This window comes from Dendrobates tinctorius, unplaced genomic scaffold, assembly GCF_039654945.1.
Source record: "Dendrobates tinctorius isolate UK_male_01 unplaced genomic scaffold, ASM3965494v1 ptg000064l, whole genome shotgun sequence".
In the NCBI taxonomy this organism is placed as follows: domain Eukaryota; kingdom Metazoa; phylum Chordata; class Amphibia; order Anura; family Dendrobatidae; genus Dendrobates; species Dendrobates tinctorius.
In genome coordinates, this window is record NW_027361732.1 from 32,744,592 (window position 1) to 32,771,967 (window position 27,376).

General features: G+C 45.1%; 1 long non-coding RNA gene across 1 annotated transcript in view; it reads left to right on the plus strand.

Moving 5' to 3' along the window:
* LOC141094510 (uncharacterized) overlaps positions 1 to 27,376 on the plus strand; it is a 90,136-nt gene that overhangs the window by 30,062 nt on the left and 32,698 nt on the right. The window lies entirely within an intron of this gene.

A 27,376-nucleotide genomic window follows, 5' to 3' on the forward strand; every position in this document is an offset into this window, starting at 1 on the left:
ATGGTGAGTCCAAATTTTTGGTAGCTCTTGTATTCACTGCATAGGTAAATAGTGTAGGATACCCACTTCCTAATAATGTGAACATTGTTTTATGAGGCCCTCCTCCACGTTTCTTCCAAGGGGTATTGGGGTGCATCCAAATTTGTGGCAGCTCTTGCATTCACTGCATATGCAAACAGTATTGGGCGCCCTACCCCCTTTTGGGCCTCCTCATCCTGTTGGCACCTCCAGAATGGAGTGGGCTGCTTTTCCATGGAACCTTCCATCCCCTGTTATCTCTCGACCAGTCCGACCAGGCAATCCAGTGATCTCCCAGTCTGTATGGGTCTTGGCAGGGAGTGCATAAGCCAGTCCATCACCACCCATTCTACCATCTGCGCAGGCATAGAGGACTATGGCTGCATCCACTTTTGGACCAGGTGCAACAGGTCAAACATTTGGGAGCGCGGTGGTTTGACCCGGTGATACACCCAACAGTGAACCCGCTGTGCCCTGAGAGTCATTGTTACCCCCAAGTGTGCAAGAATCTTCATTTTTACCTTGCCATACTCTTTAGCATCCTGAAATGCTAAATCATAGTATGCTTTCTGGGTTTCCCCCATCAAGTATGGTGCCAGTACCTCTGCACATTACTCTGGTGGGAGTTTCTCCCCCTTGGAGACCCTTTCAATCACTGTCAGGAAAGCCTCAACATTGCAATTCTCCATTGTAGGTTCTCCAGCCTCAACAATACAGTGCTCCTCTGCAGGTTCTTCAGCCTCAACACTGCAATTTAATGCAGTTTCTTCAGCTTCATTATTGCAATTCTCTACTGCAGGTTCTTCAGCCTCAACACTGCAATTCTCCACTGCAGGTTCTTTAGCCTCAACACTGCAATTCACTGTAGGTTCTTCAGCTTCAATATTGCAATTCTCTACTGCAGGTTCTTCAGCCTCAACATAATCCCTGGGAGTTATTTTCTGAAAAGCATGTCTTACTGCCTTCCAGTCGATGGCATCATCAGTCGGACCTGGGGTTGGGGCACTCGTCTTGCCCTGGATGGCTGTCGCCAGAAGCTGCATCTGCAGCCACTGCACCTGCTGGCTCTGTTGGATCTGTTGTAACAACAGCCTGTTGGTTTCTTACTGCTGCTGCTGCCATTGGACCAGGTGTTTCAACAGATCCTTCATTTTGTCTGGTGATGCTTACTGGCTTGCGAAAGACTTGACCCAGGACATGCAGTCCTTCCGGTAGCTGTCTCACGTCTCTGCTGGGAACACTACCCGCATTCTCCACCAATTATAGGGGTTGTACTCTCTCAGGTGCGATGGGAGGAAAGTAGGAGGCATGTTCCTTTAAAAGTTCATGTGGATTTAATTCTTCATAAACCCAAGATGCACAAACATAAAATAAATAGACTTTAGCTCAAGTAAAACAAAGTATAAATGTCTATAGCAGGGCTCTGCTCCTCCAGACCTGTGGGCACACAGGCTGGGATAATGTCCAGTACTTCAGGCTCGGTCTGGAGCATCACACACAGGAGGCATTCTCTGTCCCAACACACAGACCATGTGCCAAACAACAGCCTCCATTATATAGGCTGTAAACACACACAGATTTGAGGTATGTGGGTAGACAGACCTGCCTATCTCTTATAGCTACCCATAGTCCACACACAGGTGCAACAAAGAAACCTCTTAGCTTTCATGCACGAGAGAAACACTCCAGGCTACATCACAGAGACAAACCATCTTTGTGACACATACCTCTCATTGACTATGCAACACTTAGCCACGCTGAAGAATATTGTTTTATGAGGCCCTCCTCTAGGTCTCTTCCAGGGGGTATTAGGGTGCGTCCCAATTTTTGGCAGCCTTTGTATTCACTGCATAGGCAAACAGTATGGGAGTACCACTTCTTAATAATGGAAACAATGCTTTCAGGAGGCTCTGCTGTACGTCTCTTTCAAGGGGTATTGGGGTGCAACCCAATTTTTGGCAGCCTTTGCATCCACTGCATATGCAAACAGTATGGGAGAGCCACTTCCTAATAATAGGAAAATTGTTTTCAGGATGCCCTCTTGTAGGTCTCTTCAAAGAGGTTTTGAGGTGAGTCTAAATTTTGGCCAGATTTTGCATTGAGTGATTTGCCAAACGTTATGGGAGAACCAATTCCTAATAATGGGAACATTGTTTTCAGGAGGCCCTGCTGTATGTCTCTTCTAAAGGGTATTGGGGTGTGTCTAAATTTTGACCAGGCCTTGCATTCACTGCTTTGGCAAACAGTATGGGAGAACCATTTCCTAATAATGGGAACATTGTTTTCAGGAGGCCCTCATGTATGTCTCTTCAAAGGGGTATTGTTGTGCGTCCAAATTTTTGGTAGCCCTGCCACTCACTGCATAGGCACTAACAGTATAGGAGACCCACTGTTTTAATAATGGGAACAACAAAGCATAGCCAGCTGAAGGATCTATAAAAATAGTAAAGGTCGCCTGATGGCCCTATAAAAATAGGATTTCTTACTTTCAGAGTCCCTCCTTCATAAATGAAACAGGATATGTATGATGATGCGGCACACACAGCATGGCCAGATAAGGTTGTAAAATGTTAAATAACATTTCCCTGTGAATGCACTTGTCTTGGTTTAAAGCAATGTTAAAGTTGAAAAACGCATATGCTTTACATGTTTCACAGGAAAATCCATTTTGGTTTCATTTTTGTATGTTTTATTGTGAGTCTGTAAAAGTGGCGTAAGACTCTGACATCATTTTTCACAGCAGCAGTGACTTGGGAGTCAGAAATGCTTCCAAGGGTCTTCCCCATGCTGTTCCCATGTCATTTGAGCACTGTTCCCCTCGATTTTTGCAATTTCTAGTCCCTCTAAAGACCGCTGGGGGGCCGCAATAAAAATGCTCGAGTTTCCCATAGACTTACATTGGGCTCGTTGCTAGGGTCGAGCACCAGAGCATTCCAATTTGCTCAACCCGAGCAATGAGCACCCAAGCATTTTAGTGCTCGTCCGTCACTATTACATTATTATTTTTTACAAAAAAAGTTTTACATAATCATATTTTGAGAGCTATCAATTTTTTATTTTTCTGTCGAAAAAATAATGCGAGGGTTCTTTTTTCAAAGGACGACTTGAAGTTTTTATTGATACTATTTTAGGATACATAAAATGTTTTAATCACTTTCTATTTTGATTTTTAGGAAGCAGAATGAACAAGAATTAGCAGATCAGATGTTGTTTTTTTTAACTGTTCATTTTTAAATGCTCTCAATAGAAGGATGTGCCCAAACTAAGTTTTGATATGGAGGCCTTATGATTTCTATATTAGTTTTATCTATTTGACATCCATTTCACACAGTGTATATCTTAAATGTTAAGCCATTGTATATGAATGTAAAGCCATATCTAAATATTTCTCTTATGGTTTTGCACTTTTACAAAATATTGCTTACGAAATATTGTCTCAACAAAAATAATTGCAAGATGTTTAAATGTAGCTTAGTTGGCTTACCCATTCACCTTATTTAGTGAATAAACATAATATACATCCAAAGATGTTCTGTACACATATATAAAATGATGGGAAATGTTTGGTAAATTCATTTAACCTTGCCTGCCACCTACAGGGAAATAGAGAAATGTATCTGCCTACTGATTTTACAGAATTTCATATCATCTTAGCGGTAGCTTTTTTTTCCCCAAGATTAAAATTGTTAGTGACCTTTTCTATTGCATGTATAACAACATTATGAATGGCATTAAATGTCCCAGAATATATGTCATTACTCATTATATTCTATGAGTCTTATTAAGATGAAAAGCACTTAAAGCTGCAGACAGAATAAAACAATAAAATGCTATTACCCTGCTCAGGAGGCCAAGTTTTGCTCTTTTTCAATGCAGATAGAAGACAAATATTAGGTATATAATTTACATTATTCTCTATACTGTACAGACGGAACTTTCAAAATCCTCTATCCACATAAAGATTGTAAACTTGTTGCCAAAAAGTCAACACAATTTTTCACCCCTTATAACACAAACAATTTTTTTCCCAAAATGATATATGTTATTTTATATGCAATATTAAGAAAGTATCAGCACTGGAATGTGAACTAATCCACTGCATGATTTACTCACAATGCCCCCTGCTTTGCAAAACAACTACTTTGACATCACAACTACAGTCAATTACAACCAAACATTGTGCTGCCAAGGTAGCCGACAACAAACTACAACATTCAAACAAAGACAGGGCAGTAGCAGAGATACAGTGCTGGAGCAGTGGTGGGAGAGTATAGCTGAGTTTCCTATTTTTAACCTCTGCAAGCTTAAAGAATTAAAAAAAACTATATATACTATATAAGTAGCTGCAGCATTTACTCTAATCATTGACACCAATCATTGGACTGATGATGGCTGGCAGCATTTTCATTAGACTGTTGACAGGCTGCAGCATTTCCACTAGATGGTGGATTTACCAATGGGAGCATTTGCACTACACTAACCATGAAGCAAATGCAACAGCTAAAGAAGATTATGAACTAACTGCTGCTTATATTAGACTATGTAATACACAACTGCAGAATTTATACTAGACTGAGTGACTTCATTGTATACATTATACTGTGGACTGATCTTATGTAGACATTAGAGATAGTTCGCTAGGCTCAAGACTAAACAACTGCATAGTTTACACTAGACTGTGAAGAAGAGACAACAATGTTTAGAATAGTCTGTGGAATGCCCAACTGCAGCATTTACACCAGACTGTGAACTAATTGAATGAAAAAACACTTTTAGGCCTGCTTCACAGATCGTGTCAGTTTTTATGAATGTGCCCTCCGTGGGGCATCTGTATGCCATCCATGGGCACCATCCATGTGACCCGTGATGGAGTAGAATGCAGAATAGAAATGACAGATGTTTAGATGTTAAAGATATTCAAAGATATAGATAGATAGTGTGGTAGCTTGACTCACTTGGCTGCACAAAGAAGTTGTCACCTGAAAACTTTCCGTTCAACTTTTCAACTGGTTTATTAAAAAGGTGTTGCATAAACCAGTCCAAAATTAGATAAACAAACACGGCCCTATGGGAAAAACAAAATAGCATATAATACAGTTTGTGTAGCTGCGGGAATCCACTGTCATGATCTCAGTGTGGGTTTGACTCGCACACGTGGGGTTAATGTCTGGAACCAGTGCTGATGACTGGCATTTCTGGGGTTAAAGGTTGTGATCCCGGTGCAGGCATACCTGTACACCTGGGGCTATGATTGTGGCCTCTCCCTGGTTCTGGGAGAGGTTTCTTATAGCCTCAGGATGCTCCCATACCTGTCAGTTATACTCTTGCCCTTGGCATAGTGTGGTGACCCCTGAGTGTGTTTTTGCTGTGTTCTGGTTGCTTGATAATCTGTGTATGACTCGGTCTGTTCTCTGGATATTGCTTTGGATTCTGCTTGGTACCTTCTATGTCTGTTGGGTTTTGACTGCTGCTTGGCCCTGACTATCCGCTCTGTCTCATTCTTGGTACGTTACGGCTATCTCTGTGTATGAACCCTGTTTTGCCTGACTCTGAGTAATTCTGTATAGTGTCTTTCCATCTCACTAAGCAGGACGCTAAGTCCCGCCCCCTTGCAGTCACATGACCATAGGTCCCGTGTCTGTTTGCTAAACTTCAGCATCCACAGGTCCTGTGCATCGGTACTTTCTGGCTGTACCTGACCCTGGTACCCCTACATTGCGGGTGATTCCCTGCTCAGCAGAGGCTGCACGCCGGCGCTGACAGGATCCTGACACTCAGGACACGCGATACAAGCTGAGTGCTCACCCTGGTATTTCAGCCATATGTCTGGTGGTGGCTAGGATCTTTTGGTGGCCTACCCTTGGTTCGGACATAAAAAAATTAATTACTGGTTGTGGGGTCTGCGCTCGTTCTAAAAGCTCTCATAGCCGGCCAGCAGGGGAGCTGATGCCCTTGGCAGTGCCCGAAAGACCATGGACTCACTTATCCATGGATTTTGTTACCAATCTCCCTCCATCTAAGGGTAATACAGTGGTATGGGTAGTGGTGGACAGGTTTTCTAAGCAGGCTCATTTTGTACCCCTGTCCGCACTATCGTCAGCTGAGACGTTGTCCAGGTTGTTTGTGCAGCATGTGATTCGGTTGCATGGGGTACCCCTGAATGTGGTGTCTGATCATGGTGTGCAGTTTGTGGCTAAGTTTTGGCGTGCTTTCTGCAAAAAATGAGGGATGTCTCTGTCCTTTTTGTCTGCATACCATCCTGAGAGCAATGGTCAGACGGAGCGCACTAACCAGTCCCTGGAACAGATCCTCAGGTGTCTAACCTCTGCTAGACAGAATGACTGGTGCGATGCACTGCCATTGGCTGAATTTGCCTTCAATAGTGGGGTGAGTCAATCCACAGGTATGACTCCTTTTTTGATCAATTATGGATTCAGTCCTCATTTTGGTGAGTTTTCTCGTCTGGACTCGGGGTGTCCCGGGGCTGAGGGCTCTGTTCAGCGATTACAGAATATGTGGGCAGAAGTTCAGCGGAGTATATCTAGGTCTCAGGGCAGGTATAAGTTTTTCGCGGACAGGAAACGAACACTAGGGCCCACGTTTCAGGTTGGAGACAAGGTTTGGCTCTCCACGCGAAACATTACGTTGAAGGTTCCTTCAGCCAAGTTGGGGCCCAAATTCATTGGCCCATACAAGATTGTGGAAAAAATCAATCCAGTGGCGTATAGGCTGTGCCTTCCACCCTCTTTCAAGATCCCTAACATCTTCCACAAATCTCTACTGAAACCTTTTGAAGCAGTCCGGGGAGACTCCGAGTCTGCTGCTTCTCCTGTTTTGGTCGAGGGGCAGGTGGAGTATGAGGTTGGTCATATCGTAGATTCCAGGTTGGTATGGTGGTCGGTACAGTACCTGGTTCATTGGAAGGGGTATGGACAGGAAGACAGGTCTTGGGTACCGGCCCGGTTGATGCATGCTGATCACCTGGTGTGGGCTTTCATGCTAAGTTCCTGGGCAAGCCTGGTGGTCCAGAGGCCCCCCGTTGAGAGGGGGGTACTGTCATGATCTCAGTGCGGGTTTGACTCGCACACGTGGGGTTAATGTCTGGAACCAGTGCTGATGACTGGCATTTCTGGAGTTAAAGGTTGTGATCCCAGTGCAGGCTTACCTGCACACCTGGGGCTATGATTGTGGCCTCTCCCTGGTTCTGGGAGAGGCTTCTTATAGAATCAGGATGCTCCCATCCTAGTCAGCTATACTCTTGCCCTTGGCATAGTGTGGTGACCCCTGAGTGTGTTTTTGTTGTGTTCTGGTTGCTTGATAATCTGTGTATGACTCGGTCTGTTCTCTGGATATTGCTTTGGATTCTGCTTGGTACCATCTATGTCTGTTTGGTTTTGACTGCTGCTTGGCCCTGACTATCCGCTCTGTCTCATCCTTGGTACGTTACGGCTATCTCTGTGTATGAACCCCGTTTTGCCCGACTCTGAGTAATTCTGTATAGTGTCTTTCCATCTCACTAAGCAGGATGCTAAGCCCCGCCCCCTTGCAGTCACAAGACCGTAGGTCCCGTGTCTGCTTGCTAAACTTCAGCATCCACAGGTCCTGTGCATCGGTACTTTCTGGCTGTACTTGACCCGGTACCCCTACAGTGCGGGTGAGTCCCTGCTCTGCAGAGGCTGCACGCCGGCACTGACAAGATCCTGACACTCAGGACACGCGCACTGGCTCAGTGAGCAAGTACAGTGCGGTGTTCCTGACATCCACCTGTTCAAAAAACAAAACAAAACAAGATTTAGCTCTCTTTAATATGAGTACAGCTCTGGAGATCTCATCTCCAGACACACCGAACACTGAATGAGTCCAAAGACTCCATATTTACCTTCTGGACCACACCCAAGGGTGGAGATATGGTGAAAAATATATCACCCACTCTTCACGTGTCCACAAAAACCCAGCTTTTAATATGGCTGATTAATCCCTCTCAGCACAAACTGTACTGCAGTATTTTTCCAGGTTGATATCACTGAGGCTAACATACTCAGTGACACATATATCCCCTACAGTATATTACCAATATACCCCTCTCATATATCCCCTTCCCCTGCACAATGCCGGGTGTTCTGGCACCTGCAGACACTAAACAGGGAAGCCTAGACAGGGCATCTGCTGTGTAGTTTCTTGGGCCACTGCTCCACATGTAAGATGAAGTCCTGGAGCGCTAGAAAAAAACTATATGCAAATTGCCTCTTCAGAGAAAAAGAGGACTTGAACTCTATAGCGCCACCTGTTGGTAGTAGCGATCCTACAAGTCACAATCAACCCTTTAATGAGTCTTGTAATAAAACATAGGATAAAAGCCAAATCAGAATCTCCATTTGCAGACACGGTGCTTCGAGCTATTAGCTCTCGTCAGTGCAAAGTATGAGAACTGATTTGGCTAGGTGAGAGGCTCTGGACTGAGGTCTAAGGGGTAAGGTTTCTCCTTGTGGAGAGTGACATGCCAGCTCAGGTGTTATGAATGGGTCACCGAGGAGAAAAAAACAAAACAAGCTAAGTCACAGAAAACCAGAGAGGTTGGTAACTATGCAAATTGCAGATCCCTGATCCTAACCACACGACTAGCAGCAGCCGTGGAGCGTACCTGGTCCTAGACGCTTCATCACAGCCGGAGGACTAAATAAGCCTGAAGCAAGAAAAGGGGAAAACTAACTGCCCCAGAGCAGACCCCAAAGGAAAGACAGCCCCCACACATGTATTGACAGTGAAACAAGATAAAAGCACAAACACAGGCAGGAAAATAGGCTGAGCAAATGATGGAGCCCAAACTAACTAGAAAGGATAGGAAAGGAAAGACACTGTCTGCAATCTGCAAAAAACCCTGCAAAAATAAAGTCCAACACTTCTGATAGCAAAATTAACCCTAAAGTCACTAGACTTCTCCCACTATATCAGCACTCTGAAATATTCTGAGACAGAGCAAAAAGAGGCCAATATAATAAGGGACAAAAAGCAAATTGGCAAATACAGATAAATAAGAGTGGAAATTTAGTGCAGCCCCAGCCGGGGCTGGCTGACCACACAAAAGACTGAATAGACCAACAAAATCAAGTGTGAACATTAGCAGAAAAAACTTAGCTTTAGATGACTGGAACAGAGCTGAAATCAAAGACCTGACAAGCCAGAAGGAATCATCAGCACCAGACTAGGGCGTCGGCTGTCTTAAATCCAGTCTGAGACTCCTGAGGCCCAATCGTCATCCTCATTAACAGGTGAGAGATTTCTACTGATTAAATCAGCCTCACTACCTCCAGTTACCACCAGAGGGAGCCTGGAAGGAGAACTCACAACTGGTGGACCGGAAAATGAACTCACAACATCTGGCTTGTCAAGGTAAGGAGGCTTATACGCCGTGCAGTGCTCCTCTGGGAAAATAATATGCAAATTGCCTCTTCAGAGAAAAAGAGGACTTGAACTCTATAGCGCCACCTGTTGGTAGTAGCGATCCTACAAGTCACAATCAACCCTTTAACAAGTCTTGTAATATGACTTAGGATAAAAGCCAAATCAGAATCTCAATTTGCAGACACAGTGTTTTATTATTTTCCCAGAGGAGCATTGCTCTGCAAATAAGCCTCCTTACCTTGACAAGCCAGAGCTGGCATGTCACTCTCCACAAGGAGAAACCTTACCCCTTAGACCTCAGTCCAGAGCCTCTCACCTAGCCAAATCAGTTCTCATACTTTGCACTGACGAGAGCCAATAGCTCGAAACACCGTGTCTGCAAATTGAGATTCTGATTTGGCTTTTATCCTAAGTCATATTACAAGACTTGTTTAAGGGTTGATTGTGACTTGCAGGATCGCTACTACAAACAGGTGGCGCTATAGAGTTCAAGTCCTCTTTTTCTCTGAATAGTCAATTTGCATATTATTTTCCCAGAGGAGCATTGCACGGCAAATAAGCCTCCTTACCTTGACAAGCCAGAGCTGGCATGTCACTCTCCACAAAGAGAAACCTTACTCCTTAGACCTCAGAAAAAAACTAGTCATCTGGGCATCCTTCCCCCTCCTTTCCCTCATCCATCTCAGGGGTGTATGGTCTGACACTAGCTTAAACTTCGGCCTAGCAGGTAGTACCTCAGAGTGTCCCCATGCCCCATTATAGCCGATCAATCTTTTTTCCACTATAACATCATTTTTTTCCAGGAGGAAAGTTTTCTACTTAGATATAGGATTGGATGTTCCTCACCATTTATTTCCTGGGACAACACAGCTCCCAACCCTACCTCTGAGGCGTCTGTCTGGACCACAAACTCGTTATTGAAGTCAGATGCGACCAGGACTGGCCGTTTAAACAGGATGAGTTTCAACTCTTGGAACACCATTTCCGTTTTGGAAGACCACTTGGCCATCGACGTATTAAGGTGGTCGGTCAGGCTTGCGGCTATCATGGATAAATTTGGAATAAAAAGCCTATAGCATCCAAAAATTCCCAGATATGCCCTAACCTGATTCTTGGAGACTGGTTGTGGTCATTTTTGGATTGCCTCTACTTTGTTCACTTGTGACTTTATTTCGCTCCTCTCAATGTAATAGTCTAAGTATTTTACCACCTTCTTTTCCATGTCGCACCTTTGGGTTTATGGTAAATCCCACCTTCCTCCGCTCATCTAGTACTGCCTTGACCTTAGGTAAATGATTTCTCCAATCCGGGCTGAAGATCACACTGTTGTCCAAGTAAGATATGGCATACTTCTTATGAACAGACACCCACACACTCTCTGACTCTATTCTGCCACTGGCATCCATATCCTCTCTCCACGACACAGACACTGCCACTGCTTTCTACAATGCCACTCTTAAATCAGCTATTGACACGGTTGCCTCTCTCGTTCATGGCAGAATGTGACATATCAACAGACAACCCTGGCACAATAACACCACTAAAAAGCTCCAGCAAGTGTCCAGGATTGCAGAGCGGCGCTGGAAGAAAACAAATTTGCAAGACGACTTCACCACATTCAAACAGGCAACACTTGCTTTCAGATCTGCCCTCACCTCTGCTAAACAGGCCTACTTCACAACCCTTGTATCTTCCTTATCTTACAACCCCAAACAGTTATTCAAAAATTTTAACTTCCTCCTCCGCCCACCACTGCCCCTCCAACCTCCCTCATCTCTGTCATGGACTTTGCCACACACTTCAAAAATAAGATTGACCAAACAAGGCAAGTCTTCATCGTTCAACCACCACAACCCCTTTGTATACCAGACCAATGCCCAAACCCCATAACCTCACTCTCCAACATCACTGAAGGGGAGTTTAATTGTCTCTTCTCCAAATTGCATCTCACAACCTGTGCACTTGACCCCATTCCATCCCACCTCCTCCCCAACCTCACCACCACACTTATCCCATCCCTAACCCACCTCTCCAACCTATCACTAATGTCCGGTACCTTCCCTTCTGCTTTCAAACTTGCCACAATCACGCCTATCCTTAAAAAGCCAACGCTTGACCCAACTGCTATGTCCAGCTATTGCCCAATATCGTTGCTCCCATTCGCTTCCAAACTACTGGAGCAGCACGTCCACGATGAACTTTCCTCCCACCTATCATCTAACTTGCTCTTTGACAATCTACAATCTGGTTTCCGCCCCATCACTCCACTGAGACAGTCCTAACCAAAATTATTAATGACCTACTTACAGCCAAATCAAATAGATAATAATCTATACTCTTGCTTCTTGACCTGTCCTCTGCATTCGACACAGTTGACCACTGCCTCCTACTACAGATCCTCTCCTCCTTCGGCATCAAAGACCTCACCCTATCCTGGATCTCCTCATACCTTTCTAACCGCACATTGAGCGTCTCCCACTCCCACACCACCTCCTCATCCCCCCCTCTCTCTGTTGGAGTCCCCCAAGGCTCTGTTTTAGGACCCCTACTCTTCTCAATCTATACACTTGTTCTGAGGCAACTCATAAAGTCCCACAGATTCCAGTACCACCTTTATGCTGATGACACTCAGATCTACCTCTCTGGCCCAGACGTCACCTCTCTGCTGTCCAGAATCCCAGAGTGTCTATCAGCCATATCCTCCTTCTTCTCCTCTTGCTTCCTCAAGCTCAATGTGGACAAATCTGAACTCATCATCTTTCCTCCATCTCACAGATCTTCCTTACCCGACCTAGCTATAACAATTAATGACATCATGCTTTCCCCAGTACCCGAAGTCCGCTGCCTTGGAGTAACCTTTGACTTTGCCCTGTCCTTCAAACCGCATATCCAAGCTCTTTCTTCCTTCTGTCGCCTCCAGCTCAAAAATATTTCCAGAATCCGTCCTTTCCTCAACCCTCACTCTACTAAAATGCTTGTGCATGCCCTCATCATCTCCCGCCTCGACTACTGCAACAACCTTTTCTGTGGTCTCCCTGCTAACACCCTCGCACCTCTCCAGGCCATCCTTAACTATGCTGCCCGACTAATTAATCTCTCTCCTTGCTACTCCTCTGCTTCTCCCCTCTGCAAATCTCTTCACTGGCTCCCATTTCCTCAACGTATCCAGTTCAAATTATTAATATTGACCTACAAGGCCACCTATAACCTGTCTCCCCCATATGTCTCTGAACTAATCTCCCGATACCTTCCCTCACGTAATCTCTGGTCCTCCCAAGACCTCCTTTTCTCATCCACACTTATTCGCTCCTCATCCAACCACCTCCAAGACTTCTCCTGAATTGCCCCTGTCCTCTGGAATTCTTTGCCTCAACAAGTCCGACTATCAACCACATTTGGATCCTTCAGATGGAACCTGAATACCCACCTCTTCAAGAAAGCCTACAGCCTGCAATGACCCCATAACTCCTTCTCTCTCACCACTACCGGAGATATCACCTCAACCAACACCGGAACTGCTGCAACCCATGAACCTACTGTTTCCTTCCCCATCATGCTGTGGCATGTAAGCCCGAAAGGGCAGAGTCCTTTCCCCTCTGTTTCAGTCTGCCATTGTTAGTTTGTTTACTGTAAGTGATATCTGTAATTTGTATGTAACCCCTTCTCATGTACAGCACCATGGAATCAATGGTGCTATAGAAATAAATAATAATAATGGTGGGCTAGGATTCGGTCCATGGTCCTCTGGAAGGTGGCTTGGGCTCTCTCCAACGTGAAAGACATTCTATTGTATTGGAAGCAACTGTCAGGTGTAGAGAAGGACATCTTCTTCTTGGCACTTTTGGACATTGGAATTTGCCAGTGCCCTTTCATTAGGTCACGGGCAATGGAGTTGCATCAAATTTGGACACCTCGTTTAACTTCTTATAATTGTCAAAACCACCATTCTACATAGGGCTTTGGCACAAGGACAGTAAGGCTGGACTAGCCACTCTTTGACTCCTCAATGATCCCCAGGCTCAAAATTCTCCTTGCCTTCTTTTAAATTATTTCATGGTGTGCTTCAGGAATTTGATAAGCTTTAGATTTCCGCACATGCGGTTCCATCAAAATTTTGTGCTCAGTGACAGCGTACATCCTGGCAACTCTGAAAACATGTCTCAATTTCGCTGAAGCAGTTCTCGGCACTGTTGTTTTTGGGCCAGTGGTACTGTTTCTGCCACTGTGATATCCTTGATCTTAGCTTCATGATTGGCCCCCAGGCACATAGCTTTCACCGATTTTCCATCTTGCCACGGTTGAGCAGGTTGATGTGGTACATCTGGTAGGGATTTCTTCTCCCTGGCTGTTGGACCTTGTAGTTGACATTGCTCAGTCTTTTGACCACTTTGTTTGGCTCCTGCCACTTGGCCAGAAATATACTTTTAACAGTGGGAGTCAGAGCTAACAACCAATTTCCAGGGCTAAACTGTCTCAGCCTTGCTGACCGATTATAAACCCTGGCCTGGGACTCCTGCACCTGAAGGAGGCTCTCTCTGACAATAGGTATCACCTCCACAATCCTTTCCTGCATCCAGGCAACATGCTCGATGATGCTCTGGTGGAGTTTACCCTCCACTTCCCAAGTCTTCTTTGCAATATTCAGAAGTCCCCGAGAGTGTCTGCTGTATAACAACTCGAATGGAGAAAACCCTGTAAAGGCCTCTAGAATTTCCCTGATGAAAAACAGCACATATGGGAGTAGGCAATCCCAGTCTCAGCCATCCTTCTCCATAACCTTCTGAATATAGCCTTACGGATTTTATTGAACATCTCCACAAGGCCGTCTGCCTGCGGTATGGTAAACCAATGTTCAGTGTTGCGTAATCTGAAGGACGTGACACAACTCCCACATCCCTTCAATAATATGGACTAGCTATTCTTGGGCTATACTCCTGGTGGAGGAGTTTCTCAGTGGTACCGGTTACAGGGACTGTGTTGCATAGTCCAAGATCACCAGGATATATTGGTGCCTCTCTGGCGGACTTAACTGGGGGTCTCGCTTAATTAATATCAATGAGGTCAAATGGGATCTCTATTATTGGTAATGACTAGTGATGAGTGAGCAGGCTCTGTAATGCTTGTTACTCGCCCGAGTATCGCTGTGCTCGCAGTACTCGGCGAGCGCTGAGCATTTCCGAGATTATTAAACAGGAGCTCGGGTCTCCGCCCTGCAAGTTTTCAGAGCACAAGGTAACATGCAGGGATTGTCTGCCATGCATTATAATGCAGTAGTCTTCTTTGTTGTGGTATTACAGTGATTGGCTGGCCGCGCAGTGTCATCAGGTCTATAAGAGACCTGCCACCGCCCTGCTCGCCACAATCACGTCCGGAATCAGGCAGCATCTACATCATCACTAGAGATGTACGAACCTTTCAATGTACGGTTCGGGTTCGCCAAACGGTTCGACGAATGTACCCAAACCCCTTTAGATTCAATGGAAGGCAAAACCAAATGCATAGACAACACATCAAGGGGTAACAAAAAGCTTTAAAAACAGCTAAAATTAGGGTCAGACACCACGTGGCATCAATTTACCCACAGTAGATATTTGCAAATGGCACAGAAGCAGTCAGACATGGGCCATACATGAGTTATCAGGGCCTAGCCCAGAATTTACAGCGTTGAATTGAAGTTTTAAATAAGATGAGGTGGGTGAGGGACTGGGGTAAACCTGCTGTTTTGGAAGCCCAGATCCCTCATGCAATATCTTAAACATGATTTTTGATCAGCCACATTCAAGTGGCACAAATAACAGCTTGGCATACCACAAATGTTATAAAAATGCAAGGATAGTAACACAGCTAGTTGACTGAAAGTAATTACAGGCCTGCCATCTGGGAACCCTATTGCTACAGGCAACATACAGCTCTGGCAAAAATTAAGAGACCACCACATCAAAACTGTGTTATGGGCAGCCCATTCTCCAGACCTGAAACCCATTGAAAACCTCTGGAATGTAATCAAGAGGATGATGAATAGTCACAAGCCATCAAACAAAGAACTGATTAAATTTTTGCACCAGAAGCAGTTTGAAAGGCTGGGTGAAAGCATGCCAAGATGCATGAAAGCTGTGATTAAAAATCATGGCTATTCCACAAAATATTGATTTCTGGACTCTTCCTGAGTTAAAACATTAATATTGTTGTTTCTAAATGATTATGAACTTGTTTTCTTTGCATTATTTAAGGTCTGAAAGCACTGTTTTTTTAATTTTGACCATTTCTCCTTTTCAGAAAAAAACAAAGAAAAATTTATTGCTTGGGAATTCGGAGACATGTTGTCAGAAGTTTGTAGACTAAAAGAACAATTTACATTTTGCTCAAAAATACATGACAAACTGAACATTTGAAAGTGGTCTCTTAATTTTTGCCAGAGCTGTATAAGAATGTGACCCAACTTAGAGGACAAACATTTCCCAAAATTATTGACACACACCACTAAAGAGTTTACACTTCAATTTTACAGGGCACACTGCTCTGCCTTGTTGAGGGTAGAGCAGAATACTGCAGCGCGCAGGTGCCAGACCTCTCCCGGCACCTGCGCACTGCAGGACTCTGTTCTGCCCTCAACAGGGCAGAGCAGTGCGCCTGCGCCAGAGCTACTACAGGAAGGGAAGAAGAGGACGGCATCGCATGAAGATGGGAGGAGCCGGACCGCGACACCTATCGGACTAGTGAGTATAATCTAACGTCTTTTTCTTATCTTTCAGGTTACATTGGGGGCTTATCTACAGCATTAGAGAATGCTGTAGATAAACCCCTGATGTCGGTGCCGGCAGCTGATAGGGCAAAAAAAGGGTGACAGATTCCCTTTAATAGCTGTTTGCAATTATCTGAAGGGCTGTCACATTGTAGAAGGATCATCTTTATTCTCATTTGCAAAAGGAAATCCTTGAAACAATGGGATGAAACTGAAGGAGGAGGAGACAAATTAGATATTAAAAAAACCTTTTTGACAACGGGATCAATGAGTGGAATAGGCTGCCACGAGAGGTGATGAGTTCTCCTTCAATAGAAATCTTCAAACAGAGGCTTGACAGACATCTGTCTGGGATGATTTAGTGAATCCTGCTTTCAGTTGGACCAGATGGCCCCTGAGGTCCCTCCCAACTCTACTATTCTATGATTCTATGATATGAGAGATGAGAAGTAGGTTTGTTTTGCTGCAGTGACAAATTACACAGCATTTTGACAAGTTCTGGTACTAGACAAGCTACTCAACTCATGGGTATGCCTTGTAGATGAGTGACAGAATGTGCTCCAGTGGATGGCAAGCTCTGCATAAAATGACGTCTCCACCTTAACATCACCTTAACATCACAGACTGTTTTTGGAGATGGAAATTTAATTCTCCAGTAGAACTTAGCACCTGTCCACACTGCCAAAAGTACCAATACCTTGTTTAAAAACAACAGTATCACTGTGCATGATTTGCCAAAAATTTGCCTGACCTTAGCCCCGGGAGAATCTACTGGCTATTGCCAAGAGCAAGATGAGAGACACCAGACTCAACAATGCAAAAGGCTGAAGGATGCTATCAAAGCAACCTGGGCTTCCATATCAACCTCAGCAGTTCCCCAGGCTGATCTCCTCCATGCCACACCGCATTGATGCAGTAATTGATGTAAAAGGAGCTCCGATCAAGCATTGAGTGCATTTACTGAACATACATTTCAGTAGGCTAACATTTCAAATTTTAAAATCATTTTTCAAGCAGGTGTTATAAAGTATTCTAATTTACTGAGATAATGACTTTTGTTTTTTCATCGGCTGTAAGCCATAATCATCAACATTAGCAGAAATAAACATTTGAAATAGATTACTCTGTTTGTATTGACTCTATATTATATATGAGTTTCACTTTTTTTATTGAAGAGCTGAAATAAATTAACTTTTTCATGATATTCTAATTTTTTGAGAAGCACCTGTATGTTGGAAACTCTCCAAAACTGATACCACTTTGAAATCTGCACCCCTTAAACACTTCAAAACTGTTGTTAGAAAATGACTTAACCATTTAAGTGCTACACAGGTACTAATGGAAAATGGAATGTAAAAATAATAATTTCAATTTTACCTCTAAAATCTTACTTTAGCCCCATATTTCTCACTTTTCAAGAGGTAACACCAAAAAGTGGAACACACAGTTTGTTACCCACTTTCTTATGAGCTTGACGATACCCGACATATAGTCATAAAGTTATGTTTGGACAAATGGCAGGGCTTGGAGTGGAAGCAATATTTGAATTTTGAAACACAAATTTGGCACCATGTCACATTTGCAAGGCACCTATGGTGCCTAAACAGAAGAAATTATAGAAAAAGTTCATTTTTTTCACAAAAATCTTGCTTTAGCCCCAGATATATTACTTTTGCAAGAGGTAACACCAAAAAGTTGGCCTCACATTCTTATGAGAGCAGCGATACCCCAAAATGTAGCCAAAATGTTCTGTTTGAACAAGCAGTAGGACTCAGAACAGAATGGACACAATTTTAATTTTGTAACACAAATTGGCTCCATTTGGAATAGATTCTCATATTTGCGGAGCCCGTGTGGTTGAAGAACAAAAGTAAACTCCCATAAATGTATTTTATTTATATAGCACAAACATATTCCTCAGATCATTACAAGTCAGCAGTTCATCTAAAACAGTTATAAGATGCAAAGTTACAGTAATCAAACAATTAAATTAAAGGAAAATTAGTGATGACCCTGCTCTTTAGAGCTTAAAATCTACAATGAGCTGTGGGTGACACAAAGTACAGGTGCTTATTTACAATGATGGTCCAACCATCTTGAGGAAATGGGGGGAAAATAAAGGCTGCATGATGCTTTTGGGTACAGTTGAGTTTGATAGTGAATTATGTCCAAAGAAGTAGAGAATAGGCTATATATCAAAAGGACTTTGATTACGGAACGTGAGAGGCCGCCTTAAGCAAATGTGATTTTAAGGAGCTTCTAAAAATGTGTATTTTGTGGTTAGTCCTAATTTAATGGGGTAGAACGTGTAAGAGGTGAGTTATCTATGTAAGAGATTGAACAGAGCCGGACAAAGACCAGATCAGGGGTCTTACCATCTTTGTGTGTCTCAGAGGTTGAAAGTTGTGAGAGGCCACAAGAAGTGGGCAGAGATAGAAGCTGGGATGCAGTTGGGGAGGTGGGGCTGTTAAAGTCCCCAGGATAAGGGTTGCAATTCTGAGGACAAGAAGAGTGGCAGCAAGCCATAAAAGTGGTCAAGGAAGTGGGTGGGTGAGAATAGGGGACACTATATGACCGCTACTATGAGAGAGTGGGGATGGAAGACCCTGTTTGTGTCAACCGCAAAAGAAGAATTGTGTCCAATCAGCCTGCATTATTCATTTGTTTAAAAACAGAATTGGTGGTGACAGCGAGGTGTGTGGGGTTATCGTGGAGATAGCAGTGATCGCACAGCGGTACATGCACATATTCCATACGTTATAATCCGGAGATGTATATACTGTCTGCTCACTATTAATTTTCTGATAACTAATTATTGTGAAGAGCATGTGGTCTCCTTGGTTGATCATCATTCAATCGGGTAATTTTCCGGATAATAGGGGCCAACTGAGAGCTCTTTTGCTTCAAAGATCACAGCGGGTGTTTCTGCGTGACTCCCAGCCTGTTGGCCACGGAAATGAAGCCTTTCTGACTTGTGGATACAAACGGTTTCCGAAAGTTGATGGCCATTGCACTCCCCCCATACCAGTTGCCCAGTCACCATTACTCGTCTAAGAAAGATGTGCCTGCAATACAACAGCATGTCGCAGACATCACCCATTTCCTGAAAAAATGGATGTGTGACAGGGTGCATTTCAACACTGACACCTGGACAAGTAAGCATGGAAAGGGCATTACATCTCACTGGGTCACTTTGGTGGCTGTGGGGGCAGGCAGAGAAGGGGCTGCTCCATAAGTCTTGGAATCTCCAAGGCTCGCAGGGCACTTGGAGATGGAGAACTAAACCAGTACACACCATAAGGAGAACTAAACTACTAGACAACAGAGCTTGGTGAAATAAACTGCGAAATACCTAAAGTTGGATAACTAAACCACAATACACCAGAACATGGAGAATTAAACTACTAGACAAAAGGGCTTGGAGAAATAAACTACTAAACACCTAGTTTTGGAGAACTAAACCACTACACACCAAGGGATGTTAAACTAAAACTCTAGACACTAAGGTGTCACTTGACATCAAATCTTGGAATCCCCAAGGCTTGTGGGACCAGCCTCTGTATGTAACCCTTCCTCGAATGCTTCTGCCTCCTCCACTTCCTCTAGGTACTCCACCTGTGCCCTCAGCCTCTCCCTTAATGAGACAAACTTTCCAACAGTGCCGAGAATACCCCCAACCACCGTACTGCGCAGCCAGGGAAAACTGCTATCGGACAGAGTTTAAATTCATATGCCTTGGAGAATGCAGTCACACAGCTCATGCATTGAGGACAGCTATGCAGACCAAGTTAGTGCAATGGCAGTCTCCACTGAACCTGGAGTCAGTGAAGGCCGTGTGCGATAACGATGTAATCCTGGTGGCTTACCTATGCTGGGAAACCTCACACACATGCCTTGCATGGCTAAACTTAGTGGTACAGCAATTTCTACATCACTATCCCAGCCTGGATAAACTACTACAGAAAGCCCAGCCGCTGTGTGCTCATTTCTGGAGTCTACACCACTCGTGGTCATTGACTTAGATTGCTACAGAGGTCTTTTGGACTACCAGTTAATCAGATGATATGCGCTGTGCCGACACCATGGAATTACACTGTGCACATGTTGTAGAGACTGTGGCAGCAGCAATGAACCCTGGTAAAGTATGACATTTTCCATAGTCTGTCTCAACGCATTACGAAAGTGTAATACCCCTGAGGAATTTCGCTTGAGAACGGTCTATTTCCTCCAGCTTTTCCAGCTGTATATGTTCAAAAGAAAAATCTCTCTAAAAAGTAAATTTAAACAAAATCAGACAGACATTCTACACTGTGGCCATAGTGTTGCAAAGATTAGAGTTGAGCGAATCGGGTCGGTCATATTCAAAAGTCGGTGACTTTCGCTGAAGTCGGGTTTCATGAAACGAAACCCGACCATAGCGTGAGGTCGGCCACGAGGTCGGCGACCAGAGCACCAAAGTCGTGTTTCAAAAGATGCTTCCAGCGCCCTTTTTCAGTCAATGATGGAGGACGCACACTGTGGGCAACGCGATGACGTAGGCATCGGTCACCTCCATTTTTGAGAAGGGCATGCAAGTGATTGGCTGGCTTTGTGTGGCATCACAGGGGCTATAAAAGGGCGCACACGGACCACCATCTTACTTCTGCCGATCTTAGCATTAGGGAGAGGTTGCAGCTGCTGATTCAGAATAAGGGAGAGTGTTAGGCAGGGAAGAAGAACCAAAAAACTGCTTCTGCTGTTAGCGATTTCCACTTACAACACAACACTTTGTGTGCAGTGACAGCAGAGGCTCTATTTTTGTGCATCAGCTCTGTTGGTTATTAGGCTGCCTTATAAGGCTCCCTGATAGCTGCATTGCTGTTTGCACACTGCTGTGCAAACTGCTTTTTTAAAAGCAAAAATACTTTTCTTCCTCTTTTCTGCACAGTTACCAAGCGTTCATTTTTCCACCCTTTTATGTGTGCAGCAGTCCTGCTTATTAGGCTGCCTGTCCATACTTTGACTGAGAGCACTATTGTCAGAGTCCTCAAATCTCTAGTGAAATTCAAATTCTCACCAATCCTATAGACACCCTCCACCTTGTCATACACCATCCAATTTCAGCCTGTTACATTGAGGTGTAATCTCTACTGGGCCTGAGACAATATTTCTGTGTCCTCAAATCTATAGTGAAATTCAAATTCTCACCAATAATAGATACACCTTCTACCTTGTTTTACAGTACCATATAGCTGGTGGTATTTTGGGTACATTTTCACAAAAATGAGGAAGTATGGTAGAAGACACCATGGAAGTGGGCGGGGGTTGCCAGCTGGTCCCGATGGTGGTGGTGGTGGTGTTGCATCTGTTGGTAGTTGCAAAAGCACAATAGCACCTAAGGCAGAAGGTGTTGAGCCTGCGTCATCGTCTGGCTCCACAAGGCCTCGAAGGCTCTCTTTTCTGGGAGTGGATAAACCACTTTTAAAACCGGAGCTTCAGTAACAAGTTTTGGCTTACATTGCTGACACAGCCTCCAGCTCTCTCGTCTCCTCTTCTGAAGTTTCAAAAAATAAAAGCACAGAGTCATCAGTGGAGGATCCTGGTCAGGAACAACACCTTTCCTTGTGTCCTTCACCCCTACCAAAAGTGAAGGATGTGGCAGGCCACACTACCGATTACTCCATGGAGCTCTTTTCACATACCATGCTTGGGTTAGCAAGTCAAATCATGAATTCCCCAATCCAAGATGAATCTGACATGGAGTGTACTGATGCAAAGCCACTGCTAGATTTTTCTGCTGGTACATTCACTCAGAGCACTACATCGTCCTCGCAGTGTACTGAGGCAGAATCAGATCCTGATGAAACTCAGGTGCCCCTTCCCGCATACTCTTCCACCTTACACAGTGACACAGAGGAAAGTGCACATGAAATTGAAGAGGAGGTGATGGATGACCCAGTTGTTGACCCAGATTGGCATCCATTGGGGGAAGAGGGTGCCGCTGCCAATAGCTCAGAAGACGAGGAGGAGGATCCGCAGCAGGCAACGACATCGCAACAGCTGTTATCTGGCATGACCGTAGCAGTCCAAAAACGTGTTACAAAAATCAAAAGAGTTGCAGGACAGCTTGGCCAGATGGATCAAATTAGCACAGCGTGCAAGGTCTCAAAATGTCTTCCATAGTAGGAAGAGTGCAGTGTGGCACTTTTTTTAACAAAATCCTAATGATCAGGCAAAAGTTATCTGTAAGAAGAGCGCAAAGATCTTTAGCCGAGGGAAAAATCTTCGAAATTTGAATACCAGTTGCAAGCTTAGACATTTAACCACCATGCACTTGCAAGCGTGGATGGACTACCAAACCTCACGTACCACATGTGCACCTGCTCCGAATGAAGGTAGTCAACAACGCTCCATCGCTTCCCCCACTGTAAGCCCACCAGTTAGCACACCACCAGCAGCAAATGTCGAGGTGTCATCGCAAGGGCAAAGCAGTCATGGAATCACAATGCTATTGCTACGAAAGACTGAATCTAGGCCATCAGCAACACCACCAACACCATCACCATCACCAACCCTCTCTCAGTCTGCCATGTCTAACGCTAGTTCCACCATATGCAGGTCTCAAGTCCACCTCACCCTACCAGAGACTCTGAGTAGGACAAGAAAGTACTCATCCTCTCATCCGCGTACACTGGCTTTGAACGCCCACATGGCCAAACTAATCTCGTTAGAGATGATGCCCTACCGGTTGGTTGAAAGCAAAGCTTTCCGTGAGCTCATGGCCTACGCAGTACCATTCTATGACCAGCCCATTCGGCACTTCTTTTCGCAAAAAGCCATCCCAGCCCTCCACGTGCATGTGAAAGACCACATTGTCCATGCACTCAAGCAATCTGTGAGTGGAAAGGTGCACCTCACAACAGATGCATGGTCCAGTAGACATGGCCAGGGCCGTTACATGTCCATCACTGCACACTGGGTTAATGTGGTGGATGCAGGGTCCACAGGGGACAGCGGCGGTGGGACAGTGCTGCCCTGCCACAGTATAGGAAACAGTTGGCTGTAGGCGTTCGACCCTCCTCCTCCTCCTCCAGAAGCGAAAGCTCATCCACAGAGCGCAGTCGCACGAGCACTCCATCCGCAGCTGCCAGTGTTGCACACAAGGTGTTCCACTGTCGAACAGCTAGTGGTAAGCGTCAGCAGGCTGTGTTGAAGATGATGTGTTTGGGCGACAACAGATACACCGCGGAGGTACTGGCCGACTACTTGCAGCGACAAGACATGGCTGGGCAGTCTACTTCTTGAGGCAGGCAAGGTATTCAGTGATAACGACCGGTTTTTTGTGGCAGCCATAGCCCTTTCAAAACTCAGACACATACCTTGCCTGGCTCACACCTTGAACCTGGTGGTGCAGTGCTTCCTTAATAATTATCCGGAGTTAACACCCCTGCTCCATAAGGTGCGAAGACTGTGCTCGCACATCCGCCGGTGGCCCATACATTCCAGTCATATGCAGAAGCTGCAGCGATAGCTCCACCTTCCCAAGCACTGCCTAATTATCGACGTTGCAACAAGGTGGAACTCCACCCTGCACATGGTTCAGAGGTTGTGCAAACAGAGGCAGGCTGTAATTCATTTGTGGGAGGATACATGGGCTGGCAGTTTGGAGGCAGACATGGAGTTGTCTGGTGTGCAGTGGTCGAAGCTGAAAGACCTCTGTAAAGTTCTTCAGAGTTTTGAGGAATGTACACAGCTGGTAAGCGCAGACAATGCCATCATAAGCATGAGCATCCCACTTATGCGTTTGCTCATGCAAACTTTGACGCACATTCAGGGTGTGTGCATACACTGCGGATTCTGCTGCAGATCAGCAGCGGTTTTGGCCTTGCGGAATCGCAGCAGTTTCTGCTGTGGTGTACAGTAGCATTATAACCTATGGAAAACGAAAACCTCAGTGGAGACGGTGCAGATTTTTCCGTGCGGTTTTGCTGCTGTTTTCAATCCGCAGTAAGAAATGACATGTCAATTCTTTCTGCGGATTCTGCTGCGGTTTGCCATGTGCTCCATTGTAGAGATGATAAACCGCTGTGCAAAACCACAGGGTAATCCACAGATAAACCGCAGGTCTTCTGACCTGCGGATTTACCTGCAGATTTTACTAAATCCGTGCGGACAAATCCGCAGAGCATTCCGCAACTTGTGCACACACCCTAAGGATCAGGTGTCTGCAGCAGAGGAGGAGGAAGAGGAGGATGGAAGCCTTGATGACAGTCAGCCATTGTCAGCGAGAGCAATTGACCTGGATGAGGTGGAGGAAGAAGAGGAAGAGGAGGAGGAGGTTGAGGGGGATGATTATTTTGGGGATGAGGATGCTTCTCAGGGGGCAAGAGAAAATGTTGGCATGCCACGGTCACGTACAGGGTTTGTGCGTGACTGGAGGGATGTGGATTTGCCAGAAAATGCTCCTCCACCCACCACTGGCAATGCATCATTTGCGCCTGGAACATTGGCCCACATGTGTGATTATGCCTTGCGGATCCTAAAAATGGACCCCCGGATTGCCAAAATGATGAAGGATGATGACTACTGGTTGGCCAGAATCCTCGATCCACGCTATAAAGGCAAATTACAGAACATCATGCCACAGGAGAACCTAGAGATAATTGTCAAGATCCTGTCAGCGCCGGCGTGCAGCCTCCGCTGAGCAGGGATTCACCCGCACTGTAAGGGTACCGGGGTCAGGTACAGCCAGAAAGTACCGATACACAGGACCTGTGGACGCTGAAGTTTAGCAAGCAGACACAGGACCTACCATCATGTGACTGCAAGGGGTCGGGGCTTAGCATCCTGCTTAGTGAGATGGAAAGACACTATACAGAATTACTCAGAGTCAGGCAAAACGGGGTTCATACACAGAGATAGCAGTAACGTACCAGGGATGAGACAGAAAGGATAGTCAGGGCCAAGCAGAAGTCAAAAACAAACAGACATAGAAGGTACCAAGCAGAATCCAAAGCAATATCCAGAGAACAGACTGAGTCGTACACAGAGAACAAAGCAATCAGAACACAGCACAAACACACTCAGGGGTCACCACACTATGCCAAGGGCCAAAGTACAACTGACGGGGGATGTGAGCTTCCTGAGGCTATAAGAAGCTTTCCCAGAACCAATGAGAGGCCACCATAATAGGTCCCAGGTGTGCAGGTAAGAGTCTGCACTGAGATCAAAAAATTAAACTCAGAAGTGCCGGTCAGCCAGCACTGGTATCATGACAATAATATTGGCTAACAAACAAGCAACTCTGGTAAACCATTTGTTTGAGGCATTCCCAGCACACAGCATCGGTGCTGGTTCTCCCACAATCCGTAGAGAGCAAAATGGAAGAGGTGTTTGTGGTGCACACAGCTGAAGTGGCGTTGGAGACAGGGGTTTCATGACCATGTTGTGGAGTGATTTCTCAAGTACCGCTCACACGACTGGTAATAATGAATCGATTGCAAGTGACAGGAGACAGCAGTTGTCAACTATGGTTACAAACTACTTCTCCTCCCTTATCGATGTTCTCCCTCACAGGTCATTCCTCTTTGACTATTGGGCCTGTAAACTGGACACCTGGCCTGAATTGGCACAATATGCCTTACAGGAGCTCGCTTGCCCTACTGGTAGGGTGCTATCTGAAAGAGTCTTCAGTGCTGCTGGATCAATCCTGACAGAAAAAAGGACCGTCAATATAGGCTTTACCTAGTCATTAGCCAGAGGTAAGTGTTCACACTAGGCAGTTAGATTAGGGACCCATTCAATTTTGAGATTACCTTGACGTTGGTGAATGGGCTCACAATTTTTGGCCAAATTTTGTGCTAAGTATCTCATGTGTCTTTTCTAAATTTCCAAAGCCATTATGCTATTCACACTTCATGGATTTCATATTGACATGTCTTAATGCAATTGAGTGCAAACATTTTTCTCATTTTGATATATAAGCTGTTTTTGGTATGCACCTATTCAGACTAGTTCTTGATGTGCCATCAGTTTTTCTGTTATTTAGAAAAAAGGACCTGTCTGTCGACCCAAAATGTTTATGATCTAACCTTCATTAAAATGAACCATGCATGGGTTTCAAAGGATTTTGTCCCACCTTCCCCTGATGACACATAGGTTGACAGAAAAATGGCTCGCTTTTGTCCTCCTCTTCCTCGTACTTCTCCAATTCCTCCATACTTCTCCAATTTGCAGCTGTTGAATGTCCAGCCTACACATCAACATATACCATTTTTTCAACCTCCCTAACTGGGCTACCCACCACCGGGCTGGGGTCACCACCTGGCACACCCGGGAAAGTGCCGTTGCCCTGAACAGGTGGGTGGGCCCCCTCTTAGTCGACGGCACTGGCAAAGGGCCCCTCATAGTACAATAAAGTGTCTCTGATGGTGGGGGAGCCCACTCGCTGTCAGACACACCGGCGTACTATGAGGGGCCCTGTGCCAGTACCAGCGCCCACGAGTGGGCCCCCCCTGCTTGCTCAGGGCCCCAGCACTTGCAATACTTACCTCTCCCTGCTCCACCGCTGTGTAGTCTAGGTAGTTAAATCCTTCACAGGGACGGCCACTACAAATTTGGTGAACTGATCAATGATGGTTAAGACGTAGCTATGGCCTGTCCTGCTGGGCTCTACCTTCAGATGATCAATGGCTAGCATTTGTAATGGACATCAACTCACAATCGGATGCAGTGGTGCTTTATGATCAGCTTTCACAGATTTCCTAGTCACAGACGTGTGACATTCCTGCCACCATTTTTCAGTGTCTCCTCTCATGCCAATCCAATAGATTCGCCTACGGCCTGTGGCTTCTGTCTTTTGCACTCCAAAGTGACCAGACAGATCATGATAGGCAGTAAGGACCATGTCTACATCTCTCCCTGTGATCACAATTTGATGGAGACGAGTAACGGTGATGGGATCCACACTACTGCAATACAGCAAACCTTTCTTCACAAAGAACCGTTTTCACTGTCTCCACAAAGTAATTGAGGGTCAGCATCGCCTCTGCAAATTCTCCCGGGAGGTTTTCCTGTGATTAGTAATTCCCAAATTTCTGCAATCACTCGACTTTGCATCTGTACTTGTATCCATCTGGTTTCCTGTAGTGGAGAGTCTGGACTGGCTTACTGAGACTGAAATATATACGAAGATTTAAAAGTACCCCAACACTGTATACTGGTGTACACTTCGAA